General features: G+C 41.8%; 1 long non-coding RNA gene across 2 annotated transcripts; it reads right to left on the minus strand.

The window, feature by feature from the left end:
* Positions 1-4,109: 4,109 nt before the first annotated feature.
* On the minus strand, positions 4,110-8,263 carry LOC119276618. 2 transcript variants are annotated; one of them, XR_005136679.1, is made up of 3 exons: positions 4,808-8,263; positions 4,573-4,684; positions 4,110-4,396 (listed from the first exon to the last, which is right to left on the minus strand). It is a non-coding gene; the product is annotated as an uncharacterized LOC119276618 (long non-coding RNA). The 2 variants fall into 2 exon arrangements; XR_005136678.1 differs by having other exon boundaries at positions 4,573-8,263.
* Positions 8,264-15,001: the final 6,738 nt, after the last annotated feature.

Consider the following 15,001-nt stretch of genomic DNA (forward strand, 5'->3'; position numbering starts at 1 on the left):
GAATTTTTTTGTCCTTGATGCACCGCTAGGTGACAGATCTGCTACAGGAGCTACTGCACATGTTATGAACGTCTGGCGGGCTCGATCTGATGACTACTCAATAGTTTAGTGTGCCATGATTTATGGCTTAGAACCGGGACTTCAAAGACGTTTTGAACGCCACGGAGCATATGAGATGTTCCAAGACTTGAAGTTGATATTTCCAGCTAATGCCCGGGTTGAGATATATGAAGTCCCCAACAAGTTCTATAGCTGCAAGATGGAGGAGAATAGTTCTGTCAGTGAACACATACACAAAATGTCTGGGTATCATAACCACTTGACTCGGCTGGGAATTGATCTTCCAGTTGAGAGTGTTATTGATAGAGTTCTTCGGTCACTACCACCAAGCTACAAAGGCTTCGTGATGAACTACAATATGCAAGGGATGACGAAAATGATTTCCGAGCTCTTTGCGATGTTGAAATTGGCGAAGGTAGAAATCAAGAAGGAGCATCAAGTGTTGATGGTTAAACTTTAGGAAGAATGGCAAGCAAGTTGCCGCTCCCGTGAAGAAGCCCAAAGCTGGGCGAAAGCCTGAAGCTAAGTGCTTCTACTACAAGGAAATGGTCACTGGAAGCAGAAATGCCCCAAATACTTGGCGGGTAAGAAGGATGGCAAAGTGAACAAATGTATATTTGATATACATGTTACTGATGTGTTCCTTACCAATGCTCATAGTAGCACCTGGGTATTTGATACTGGTTAGGTTGCTCATATTTGTAACTCAAAATAGGAGTTGCGGGATAAAAGAAGATTGGCTAAGGATAAGGTGACGATGCGCGTCAGGGATGGTTCCAAGGTCGATGTGATCGCCGTTGGCACGCTACCTCTACATCTACCTTTGGGATTAGTTTTAGACCGTAATGATTGTTATTTGGTGCCCACATTGAGCATGAACATTATATCTAGATCTTGTTTATTGCGAGACGGTTATTCAATTAAATCAGAGAATAATGGTTGTTCTATTTATATGAGTAATATGTTTTATGGTCATACACCCTTGATGAATGGTATATTCTTGTTGAATCTCGATCATAGTGATACACATATTCATAATATTGATGCCAAAAGATGCAAAGTTGATAATGATAGTGCAACATATTTGTGGCACTGCCTTTTAGGTCATATTGGTGTAAAGCTCATGAAGAAACTCCATGCAGATGGACTTTTGGAATCACTTTATTGTGAATCATTTGATACTTGCGAACCATGCCTCATGGGCAAGATGACTAAAACTCTGTTCTCCGGAACAATGGAGCGAGCTGATGACTTATTGGAAATAATACATACCGATGTATACGGTCCGATGAGTATTGAAGCATGCGGTGGGTATCGTTATTTTCTAACCTTTACAAATGACTAGTTGACCCGTTGCGCCAAATGGCGCAGAGACCCACTAAAGCCATGTTGTCGATGAAAATAGTTTCATTTTGCAAGGACGTATTCGATATTGGTAGTAGAAAGCCCATGTGTTAAATCAAGCTAAATTGAAAATATGTTTATCACGCTGAGAAATCTGAGTTTGAAAAAAAATCATATTTGCATAACATGCATAGATCAGTTAAGGAAGCACTTTTTTAGTTGAAAATATGGTTACCACGCTAAGAAATCTGAGTTTTGGAAAATAAAGATATTTTTATAAGATGTATAGACCAGTTAAGGATGGATTTTTTTAGCAGTGTTTGTACAAACTTTTATTTTCCATGTACCCCTCTCTGTGTCAAACATAGGTATTTGAAAGGCTCATATGCTACCTTTTTTTTGAGCTGCTGTATCCTTTATTAGAAGTTCAAAAACATAGGGATACAGATAATTTCGGGCAAGATGCTAAGCCACACGTGGCGCCCGGGACTTAGAGAAGCCGCTGCCTTCGCCAAGGCATGGGCTTCTCCATTGTACTTTCTATTTTCATGTATGAACTCTACATCATGGAATTGCCGCCTTTGATATTTGATGTCCTGCAGGATGGAGTGGTAGTTGCACGGAGCTTCAGCTTGTATATTCGACACCGCTTCCAGACAATCTGATGCAACACAAAATGATTGAATATGCAAATCTGCTGCAAGTGAGAGAGCCTCACTACAAGCCTATGCCTCAAGGATGGTAGGGTCAGATCGGCCCTCATAGATGACTGCCGAGGCGCCTAGGTACTTTCCCCGTTTGTCCCTACATACCACAGCTGAGGCCGCTCTATGTCCAATCTTGGAGAACCCGGCATCAACATTCATTTTAGCGTCATGAAGCTCGGGTGGGAGCCAATAGAACCGATTCGGAACCTCGTGATCTCCATCTGTTGCATGCAGGTCCCTGATATTTACATGCAGGTCCCTGGACGTTACATGCAGGTCCTTTGGCCTTGATTTTCTGTCTGGTAGCATCTCGAGTTCAGCTAAAAACTTCTTGATGAAAGTGTGGGTGCTTAGTGGACTCTGAAATTGGTTGTCGTGTATAGCCCGACGTCTCGCCCACCAGATGGCCCACATGGTGACCAGCACTTGAGCTAGGTCCGCTGAAGGTAGCGTGTCAACAAGCCATAACATCCATAGCTTAGCATCCGTCTCCCTATTTGAGATGATTGTTTCCAATAGATCCTCTTCGGTGAGGGCCCAAACACACCGGGCCATGCGGCAATCAAAGAGAGAATGGCGCCAGGTGTCGACTGCTGCGTGACAGATCGAACATTCCGCCGAGACAGTCATGCTTCGATGCTTCCGTACCTCTCCTGTAGGAATAGAACTCTTCGCCAAACGCCAGGCAAAAACACGCACTTTTGAGGGAACAACAGCGCCCCAAAGTGTAGACCAGGACCTGCGGTCTGAATCCACACGCGAGTGACCCTCGTTGTTTTCCAGCCAGTCCGTGCGTTGCTCATATGCTACCTTGCCCAGTCCAGGAATAATTTTGTGTGTGGGCCGTCCGAAGTAGAATATGAATTTGTGACTGTGAGTGCATGTGATATATCTTGTCAGCCATTTTCTGTTGTTAAACTTGGGTATGAAAACCATGTAACGTTGCCTTTAAATATGGTTATCATTATTTGCAACTCTGCCTAGATTGAGTACCAGGTTGTTTGTTACACGCCTAGGTGGGGTCAGTATGGCGGTACTGAAAAATGATGGTCTATTGTTTATCTGTGTTATGAAGTGTAAAGCGGGCACTCACTATGCTACTCTTAAAGTTAAGAGGTGGCTTACTTAGGGGTATTGACACCTTAGCCATGATGATGCAGCAAGTTGTTACCATTCTGCACCCAAAAGATCATAAACCAACAGAAAGAGAAGCAGCAATCTAACAACCCAACTAACTGAAGAACAAGTGCAAATGTTTATTTCTCATAAAACAAACATTAATTAGTTCTGATAAACCCAATTATATTGTTACATATATGCATCCATTTTTGTTCATACATAACTTTTGGGCAGCATGTATATTTCATAAAGCCATCGTTCAGATAATGCACTAACAAAAAAATGGTATGCTATTAAATGCTATTAACCCAGTACGATATGCTATCTCTTCTTCTTTATAATCTTACATTAAAATCTGAATCCTGGGCGGCATGTATATTTGTATTAGACGATGGGGGCTTCCTCCAAATAAGCATGTAAAGATGATAAGAACAACACACATATGTCGATGGAGGCAAAAGGAAGCAGACCACATATACAAGTTTTAATGGACATCTAATCTATTAGAGACCATGCCTAGTTAAAAAAAAAGCAACAAGCAAGCACAAGATGCACCAGCTTATGTTTTAAACCACTGTGGGTGCCAATTACATGCACAAGATTACATTACAAAGGTGTATAGCCTGTCGTATAGGCATCAGTGTTGATGCTAAGAATTGTACAGAACGACGCATTGGGAAACACAACAAATCTTGCATCCACTCTCAATAATGTTGTAGCCGGGGAGTTAACCATAGCAAGATTAAGACAAAGGAATGATCATATTAATGAAAGACGGGTTTTAAATGATATTAAGCCACTAGACTTTGCCTCCTTGGACTGTAGATGTAAAATGGATCTGCAGTAATTCACTATAATAGATGAGAAAATTCGAGAGGATAAAGAAAAAGCTCTAAAGTTATTGAAATGGAGCTCGAAGCCTAACCATCAACAAATTGCATGCAAATTTTACAAAGCCTATATCGTAACTCATAACAAAGCATCTCACTGTTTCTTATAAATCAGATACAATGATTATGAATCATGAACATATTCACCCTCAAGCAAGAACATATTTTCCGAAAAACAAAGAATGCAGCAAAAGGGGCTATGGACGCCATGCCGAGCGATCGCAGTAGACATGGATCGCGCCACCACAATGCCCTTGACACCTAGGATTTTAGCACCTGGGAATATATAAAGAAAATCAGAGCAAAGGTGAATCTATTCTGAACTCAAGGACACCAAAGTGTGACAAAATAAAGGGGAAGCAACAATTCTCCTCAAGAAATGGTGCTGATAGGTAGAACATATTCCTTTTCATGCACTGTGGTGGAAGAGTTGCAGAAGAAATCAAGCTCACCTATCTTGGAAGGGTCTGACTGCTCTAGGGACATCAATCCACAATATCCCCAACCACTCAGAACCAAAACAATATGCCCTATCTTCAGTTTCAGACTTCCAGTCAACAGAAACTGTATGGGCCTAAATTAATCTTCAGCGAACATGGGAAATAATAAATAAGAAAAATGACTATCCCTGGAAATGCAATACATGTTGCAAAACAATCAAGATCGTCTGAAAAATACACATCTTACCCTGCTGCTTGCACTCCTTGACGACCTGCTCATTCTCCCCGTCGTTGGCCACCTCCCCTCCCCTGCAGCCACGCCCCATTGCGAAGGAGCGCCGCTGCTTGCACTCCTCAATGGCATGCTTCTTCGCCCTATTGTTGTCCGCCTCTCACTCCCTGTAGCTCCACCCCAAACAGCACAAGGTCCCAATTCATATTCAGAGCTATTTGAAAAGTTTTGGTCCCAAATATCGTTTTCACTTTTAGTCCCAACAAAAATATAGATTTGTTCTGCATGTAATTTACATGACATGACGATGCCATCAACATATCCATCCATTACAACATGAACATTTATATTTGTTCTACGGAAAACAGCTGGATATATAAGGGAATGAACTAAACCGAAATAAAAGAAAACATGGCAATCTCTTTGCATAATCTGGAATGCAAAAAAGCATAGCTGCCAACTCAAGCTCTAAATTAACCCAGACCTTTGCTACTTCTAGTAATTGTAACTATAACCGATAAAAATTATCATCTGAAAAAGTCAAACAAAATTGTTCTCAGTTCTCAACTGAATGCCTGTATCCATAAAACTGAAATGCTTCACAAAGTACGAAAATGCACTGAAACGTGATAATGATTTCTAGTACTCACAGCCTAGAACTCAGGTGATCTAAATAAATAAAAATCAAAAGTTTATATATTAGGTAAAGCAGATGAAGCTAGAATTGGGCGATCATCTCACTTTTTTTGTAGGATATCCGAACATATCTTTGAAGCATAATCTCTGAACATAAACTTTAGACAAACCAATGATATGAAACCAAGCATTGGAATCAAATATGATCTAAGCAGTTGAAAAAGAATGGAGGGAGTATCTAATAACATAGAGATGCTATTAATCAATATAACTAAAATGAGCATGCTATTTTCGCAGAGATTGGTTTTTTAGCACGTGAACTAACCATAGCACGTGAGCTCCCTTCGAGGCACTGGACCAAGCAAAACCACAACAACCCTTAATCTCCCAAGAGCAGGAGCCTAACATACTTTCATAAAAGTGTAGTCCAGATTATACAGTCACAAATAACGCTTTGGTTTTCAACTGGCACAATTATTTTTTCCCTACCGCAAGCCTCTGCCTGCAGCTTTAAACTGAACCAGCAAGTTAACATGTGATTTATTTACAAAGTAATGATATAACAACCTATACTTTCAGAATGTACAGTTTCAATCATGCAGTTAGAAATATACTAATACGGTAGTAACTCTACATGACTTGTTGCTCAATTATCTTTAAAAAAAGAAAAATCAATACTACAGCTAATTAAAAATTTAGCACGCCATTTATGAGTTCCTCCACAGCCTCCTTTGTCCTGAAAATTACACAAAGAAAAACCATTCTTTTCTAATCTGAAGCACCCTTTCATGGTCAGGCTGACCAATCTTTACAGAGCGACATACACAAACAAAAACAGGAAGGCAGAAGGGATTTTTTAGGTGGGTTACAATCTTGAAACAGGTAGTTCACCTTCCATGAATAAATGCGAACAAGCCCTATAAGGAAATGCCCTGATAACTTCAGAGCAATTCAAACCTGAGGGGACATTATGCACTCTGAAAAAAGCACAAGGTAAAAAACTTACAGAAGAAATGAAAATGATAGTGCATAACCAAATTTAAACACTAAGTCCTGAATGTAGGATTGCAAGGTGGCCATGAACGCCACCTGTCCACCACCTTTTTCTTTTAAAAGCCATTTGCTGCCTACTAATAAACAACAAGTAGAAGAAAAAAAGTGTGTTGCCCAGAAAATATGCTATTATCAATATGTAACCGACCCTATCTGCTTTGTCTATGGTTTGACTCCAGTGACTCATGGCCGACTCTGCCCCCTAGCCGCCACCATACCCCATTGATTTTTCACCAGTCTGTTGATCTGATACGGTACGGCTGTCAAATCCAAAAAGTTTATAGAAGACTTCGATGCATTGTTTCTACCAAAACATGTACGCAAGGCATAAAGTGATCTGGTGCCTTTTCTAGGACATACTGTAATGTAAATTTGTAAGAAAATGTGGTATAAACACAAACTGAAAGCTCTGTTAAATATACTTAATTTAGAAGAGACCATATTAACAGAGAGCATGGTCTACTATAAAGATTGCCATGATCAGGCTAGTCTACTTATCAAGGATCCACATTATACATATAAACATATCTTATCATAACATGCTAATATAATGTATCTTCTATAAGGCACATAAAAGAAACCACACATATATCTTTTCCTGAACCACATTCTACTGTCAAAATCCCCAAATCAGCAAGATAAATAACATGCTAATATAATGTATCTTCTATAAGGCACATAAAAGAAACCACACATATATCTTTTCCTGGACCATATTATACTGTCAAAATCCCCAAACCAGCAAGAAACAAATGAGTACCCTATTTTCATTGCCTGTACAAACATGCCTTCACCCTGTGAGGCCAGAATAGCCTCTAAAGGCCGAGACATTGGAGTCGAAATATAAGGATAATTAGATTCAATGCGCGTAGAACTCCAGCCACATTAAGTTTTCCATTGCCTAGCTGAAGTTACACGAACAAATGTAATTAGCTGATAAAGTTATCAAGATCAGTGCTTCATTCGATCAAGAAAAGAGATGAAATATGCCTGACTACATAGTTATATAAATGTGGACATATTAAACACTCCTTTTGTGAATATTTTAAAATATCAGACTACATCATAATATATAGAATCACTACCTGCAAATAAAAACCTCATATCTGTACACGCCATGTTTTAAAAAACATATATTATCTAATTCCAATGTGCATGGTGGAGAAAGTAATAGGAAAGTAGAGACGGCCAGATGCACCTCCGCAAGACCTTTGAGCCAAATTCTTCTTCTATTTGGCCTTCTTCTTTCTTCTTGAGGAAGTCCTCAATCACTGAGAGGGAGAGAGAGGAGGCTCCTTGCTCCTGTTGCTCTGGTCGTCGCACGAACTCGGCCTTCCACTCCTCATGGCGCACCTGCAGCCGAAGCCCTCACCCATGAGAAAAAGGGGAGGCGTGAGTGAGGGAAGGGGGAGAAAGAAGATGCAAAGGAAGGCCATGAGCCAATTCGAGCTCCTTGCTCCTACAGCTCCGTCAACGACCCCGTCTGCATCCGCCGCTCCACCAACTCCTGTTGCGTAGGCCTGCAGGCGCCAGATTCGCCACGACCTTCTGCCTTGCCCCGACCCGAAAGGTTCGTGCGGCAGTGGAAGGGAGGATGGGGGAGGAGCGAGGGGACCAGCGGCTGTGGTGACGAGGAGGAGGAAGAGGGAGGAATGCGGCGGCTACGGTGATGAGGAGGAAGCAGGGAGGGGGCTGTGCGGGAGGGGGGCGCGAGAGGATGGAGGACCAAAGGAGGGCAGATGCAGGCTCACGGTGGCTGCGGGATTTGGTGGAAAGGGGACGAATGGGTACAGTGCGTGAGTCGCGAGTGAGTCGCACAAGGATTGGACGCTCGAAAGACCTTACACGCAGGGCTATAGCTAGCCAAACGGGCCGGCCCGGCCCAGCACGGCACGGCCCATCCTAATCGTGCCTGGCCCGGCCCGGCCCGCCAAGGCACGATTATTATACGGGCCGTCCGTGCCGGCCCGTGTGCTGCAGGCTGCAGCCCAGGCACGGCCCATATGCTAATCGGGCCGGTCCACCGGCACGCTAGGCCCGCTAATCTGCCTCCTATTTTGCGCACTGGACGTTTTTTAGTTTATTTTTACCTGTTGGGCCACATTAGGATACATAAAAAAATTAAAAAAAGATAATCGGGTCGTGCCGTGCCGGCCCGCGTGCTCGGCCTTCAAGCCCAGGCACGGCCCTTGGCGTGTCGCGTGCCGGGCCTGGCCCGTTTAGCACGTGCCGTGCCGGTCGTGCTACCGGGCCGGCCCAGCTATCCCGGCCTGTTTGACGACCTATACGCAGGGCGCTGTCTCTCGCACGTCGTGCGGTTCCCGCGCTGGCATCAGCCACGGGACAGGCGACTGCTCATACACGACCACGCACACCCAGCGCATTGGTTGACTTTCACCACAGTTCGAAAAAAACCCACAAGCAACGAGATAAATCACATGAGCAAAAGGGCCACAAGTCAGCCAAACGTGAAAGCAAATGAGAAGTAACACTTTTTACCACGTGGTCAATCGATCCGACGTCCAGCAGCAGAAGTCAAAGCTCATCCGACGGCCATGAACGCGCCAATTCGGGGGAGTTCCATGGAGGAGGGTCGGCTAGCATCATTATATGTTTAAATTTGAGTAGGTATGGGTATATCTACTTAATGAAACACAAGTCTGAAACATTCGAAAAATTCAAAGAATTTCAGAGTGAAAGTAGAATCATCATAACAAAAAAATAAAGTTTCTACGATCTGATCACGGAGGCGAAATATTTGAATTATGAGTTTGGCCTTCATTTATAACAATGTGGAATTGTTTCACAACTCACACCACCTGGAACACCACATCGTAATGGTGTGTCCAAACGTGTAACCGTACTTTTTTAGATATGGTGTCTTCTATGATGTATCTTACTTATTTACCACTATCGTTTTGGGGTTATGCATTAGAGGCAGCCGCATTCACGTTAAACAGGGCACCGTCTAAATCCGTTGAGACACCGTATGAACTGTGGTTTGGCAAGAAACTTAAGTTGTCATTTCTTAAAGTTTGGAGTTGTGACACTTATGTCAAGACGCTTCAGCCTAATAAGCTCGAACCCAAATTGGAGAAGTGCGTCTTCATAGGATACCTAAGGAAACAATTGGGTACACCTTCTACCATAGATTCGAAGGCAAGATCTTTGTTGCCAAGAATGGAACCATTCTAGAAGAAGGAGTTTCTCTCGAAAGAAGTGAGTGAGAGGAAATTATAATTTGATGAGGTAATTGTACCTTCTCTTGAATTGGAATGTAACACATCAGAGAAATGCGTTCCCGTGATGCCTACACCAACTAGAGAGGAAGCTAATGATAATAATTATGAAACTTTAGATCAAGTTACTACCTGACCTTGTAGGTCGAACAGAGCACGTTCCGCACCAAAGTGGTACGGTAATCATGTCCTAGAAGTCATGTTACTAGACCATGGCAAACCTACGAACTATGAAGAAGCTATGATGAGCCCAAATTCTGATAAATGGCTTGAGGCCATAAAATCTGAGATAGGATCCATGTATGAGAACAAACACTATAGCAATCAGCTTATTTTTGTCGTCCGCCATGGCAAATGGCAAAGGCACCAAAAGAGGGCGACAAAGCTCTTTGCCGTCCGCCACCTACGACAAACCTGCCCGGCAAAGAGAGCGATGGTAAATAGGTTCTTTGTCATCTGTTTTCACAAAGCGAGCGGAAAAGGACCTTTACCGTCAGCAGCAGGCGGCAAAGAACATGGACAGCAAAAACCATGCCCTAGCCACGTTAGGTGGCTAACGGCAGCCTTTGTCATCTGCTAGCTGACGGCAAAACTGCACAACCCTTTGTCGTCAGCTTTATGACGTCAGCAGACCCAGCCATTTGCCATCTGCCACGGACGGCAAACTGACCAAATGGGTCAACTCCTAGGTTTTCTGTTTTCTGTTATATTCCTGCATTTTCAAAAGATATATATGATATATATAGTTTCAACATCAAACATAGCCCGTGTATCAAACATCTAGTAGTCCACCAATGCAACAGAACACATAGGGTATTAAAGATCACATGCATACATAGTTTCACGGAGTTCATCCATATGTACGTACATAGTTTCACATTGTTCATCAATACAAATGAAAACAAGAACTAAACACTAGGAGTCCATCAATGCTGCTTCCATGAAGTGACTCAAACCTGCAAAAATGGGAGTAAGAAAGTTAGAAGAAGAAGACTAGAAGAAGAAGAAGAATACTAGAAGAAGAAGAAGAAGAAGACTAGAAGAAGACTACTAGAAGAATAAGAAGAATAGAAGAAGAAGAAGAAGAAGAAGAAGAAGAAGACTAGAAGAAGAAATAAGAAGAGAAGACTACAAGAAGAAGAAGAATCTTCTTCTTCTTCTTTTCTCATCTTTCTGCTTCTCTTCTATCTTTTTATCCCTTTCCTCCTCATTCTCATTCTTCTTCTTTTATTCTTTCTTTTTCTTCTCTTTCTTCTTCTATTATTTCTTTTTCTCCTCTTCCTTGTTTTTCTTCTTCTTATTCCTTATTTGTGTCATTTTAGAGCTAACATACGTAATTATGCCATTTTTAGCCAACTTAGCTTATTATGTCAATTTGGAGGAAAATAAGGTGTATAGGTCAATTTTGTGCTAACCTAGGTGATGATGCCATTTTTGAGCCAACTTACGTAAGTATAGCTCTTTTTTTATCTAACTTAGGTAATTATGCCATTAGGAGGAAAATAAGCTAAGTATGCATTTGTTAAGAAAAACACTAGATAAAATTACCCTCGTCACAACAAATGCGATGAAGATCACAACTAAGGTAACAATTGATCCAACGGCATAGTATACCAAGCCTCATTATCAATGACATATTTTCTAATCTTCTTAATCTTCAAGCGCATCGCATTCATCTTCATCTTGTGATCATCGACGACATTAGTAACATAAAACTCCAATTTCATCATCTCTTCTTCAATTCTTTTGATTTTTTCTTTCAAATACTCATTTTCTTTTTCAACTAAATTTAACTTCTCGACAAGAGGGTCGGTTGCAATTTCTGGTTCACCTACCTCCTAGATAAAAATATCTCTATGTCAACTTGATGGCCATAATTGTCATAAATGCAAAATGCAACAAATAGTTATAGAAGAGAATATACCACATCCGCATCATAAACCGGGCGAGGGCCGACGGGGACGGATATCAAGACCATGGCATTATGTATAACAAACAATCATACCAAGTCATCCACAACAGTAACCTCTTCTTGTTCAGGCTCTTCTTTTTCTGGCTCAGGGGTTAAGTCGGGTTCACTGTCGCTGTTTACTTCAATGTTCTGGTGTGAAGTAGAGCATTTCTTGAATCGTTTTTTGGAAAGATGTGTTTCTTGTAAGAATTCACCTTCATATGTGTCCGGGTTAATGTGAGGTTCATAATCCTCTTCATTGGGGGGAGTGATAACCCACAAGTGTAGGGGATCAGTTGTAGCCTCTTTCGATAAGTAAGAGTATCGAACCCAATAAGGAGCTAAAGGTAGAACAACTATTCCCTCAAGTTCTATCGACCACGATACAACTCTACGCATGCTTAGTGTTCGCTTTACCTAGAACAAGTATGAAACTAGAAGGACTTTTTAGGTGTTGTTCGATAGGTTTGCAAGACAATAAAGAGCATGTAAATAAAAAGTAGAGGCTCTTTAGATAAAGAAGCAATAAAGTAAATATAGCGAGTGTGGAAAAGTGGTGGTAGGAGTTGTGAAATTGTCCCTAAGCAATTGACTACTTTACTAGACCGATAGCAAGTTTTATGTGGAGAGGCATAAGCTATCATACTTTCTCTTCTTGGATCATATGCACTTATGATTGGAACTCTAGCAAGCATCTGCAACTACTAAAGATCATTAAGGTAAAACCCAACCATAGCATTAAAGCATCAAGTCCCTTTATCCCGTACGCCACAACCCCCTTACTTGGGTTTATGCTTCTGTCACTCAAGCAACCCACTATAAGCGAATCATGAACATATTGCAACACCCTACAGCGGGAATCCCTCACGCTTGCGCGACACAGAGGGCACAATAGGACAGCAACATAACCACAAGCAAATTAAAGCAATCATAGCAATTCACCAATCACTGAAAGGACAACGAAAATCTACTCAGACATCATAGGATGGCAACACATCATTTGATAATAATATGAAGCATAAAGCACCATGTTCAAGTAGAGGGTACAACAGGTTGAGGGGGAGTGGACCACTGAATATAGATGGGGGAAGGCGATGGAGAAGTTGGTGAAGATGACAGCAGTGTTGGTGAAGATCCCGGTGATGATTATGGCCCCCGGCGATGTTCCGGTGCCACCAGAAGCAAGGGGGAGAGAGCCCTCCTTCTTCTTCTTCTTCCTTGACCTTCTCCCTAGATGGGAGAAGGGTTTCCCCTCTGGTCCTTGGCTCCCATGGCGTGGGAGGGGCGAGAGCCCCTCCGAGATTGGATCTGTCTCTCTGTCTCTCTCTGTTTCTGCGTTCCTAGATTCTCCCCTTTCACCGTTTTTATATATCCGGGGATCCGTAACTCCGATTGGGTTGAAACCTTCGCCCAGATTTTCTCCAAAAATTAGCTTTCCTGCGGCAAAAGAAGAGCATCAACCGCCTTACGGGGTGCCCACGAGGGTCAGGGGCGCGCCCCCTGCCTCGTGGCCCCCTCGGGCACCATCTCGCATTGATTCTTCCTCCCAAAAATCACAAATATTCCAAAAATATTCTCCGTCCATTTTTATCCCGTTATGACTCCGTTTGATATGGGGTTTCTGTGAAATATAAAACATGCAACAAACATGAACTGGCACTGGGCACTGGATCAATATGTTAGTCCCAAAAATAGTATAAAAAGTTGCCAAAATTATATGAAAGTTGAATAATATTGGCATGGAACAATCAAAAATTATAGATACAACGGAGACGTATCAGCATCCCCAAGCTTAATTCCCGCTCGTCCTCGAGTAGGTAAATGATAAAAAAGATAATTTTTGATGTGGAATGCTACCTATCATAATCTTGATCATATATCTAATAATGGCATGAATATTAAGACATGAGTGATTCAAAGCAATAGTCTATCATTTGACATAAAACAATAATACTTAGGGCATCCCAACAAACAATCATGTCTTTCAAAATATCAATGCTTCAGAACGTTATCCCTACAAAATCATATAGTCTTGTATGCCCCCTTTTCTTAACACAAGGTACCCCTCATGCCTATCCCGGTGTCAACCAAGCAATTGTTTCATACTTTAGTATTCTCAAACTTTTTCAACTCTCACGCAATACATGAGCGTGAGCCATGGATATAGCACTATGGGTGGAATCGAATATGATGGTGGAGGTTATGTGGAGAAGACAAAAAGGGAGAAAGTCTCACATCGACGCGGCTAATCAACGGGCTATGGAGATGCCCATCAATTTATGTCAATGCGAGGAGTAGGGATTGCCATGCAACGGATGCACTAAGAGTTATAAGTGTATGAAAGCTCAAATTGAAACTAAGTGGGTGTGCATCCAACTTGCTTGATCATGAAGACCTAGGGCATTTGAGGAAGCCCATCGTTGGAATATACAAGCCAAGCTCTATAATGAAAATTCCCACTAGTATATGAAAGTGACAATATAGGAGACTCTCTATATGAAGAACATGGCGCTACTCTGAAGCACAAGTGTGGTAAAAGGATAGTAACATTGCCCCTTCTTTTCTTTTTTTTTGGATGGGCTTCTTTGGACCCCTTTTTTATTTAGGCTTCTTTGGCCTCTCTTTTTTTATGGGGCAATGCTCTATAATGATGATCATCACACTTTATTTACTTACAACTCAATATTACAACTCGATATCTAGAACAAAGATATGACTCTATATGAATGCTTCCGGCAGTGTACCGGGATGTGCAATGATCTAGCATAACAATGACATCAAAAAACGGACAAGCCATGAAAACATCATGCTAGCTATCTTACGATCATGCAAAGCAATATGACAATGAATGCTCAAGTCATGTATATGATGATGATGGAAGTTGCATGGCAATATATCTCGGAATGGCTATGGAAATGCCATGATAGGTAGGTATGGTGGCTATTTTGAGGAAGATATAAGGATGCCTATGTGTGATAGAGTGTATCGTATCACGGGATTTGGATGCACCAGCGAAGTTTTCACCAACTCTCGAGGTGAGAAAGGGCAATGCACGGTACCGAAGAGGCTAGCAATGATGGAAGGGTGAGAGTGCGTATAATCCATGGAATCAACATTAGTCATAAAGAACTCACATACTTATTGCAAAAATTTATTAGCCATCGAAACAAAGTACTACACACATGCTCCTAGGGGGGAGGTTGGTAGGAGTTAACCATCGTGCACCCCCGACCTTCACGCAAAGATAAACAATCGAAATACAATGCGCGCCAATTTGGTTAAATAGTGAGTAGACCGTACGTGCATGCTTCGGGAATCACAAACCTTAAC

This window comes from Triticum dicoccoides, chromosome 3B, assembly GCF_002162155.2.
Source record: "Triticum dicoccoides isolate Atlit2015 ecotype Zavitan chromosome 3B, WEW_v2.0, whole genome shotgun sequence".
NCBI lineage: Eukaryota > Viridiplantae > Streptophyta > Magnoliopsida > Poales > Poaceae > Triticum > Triticum dicoccoides.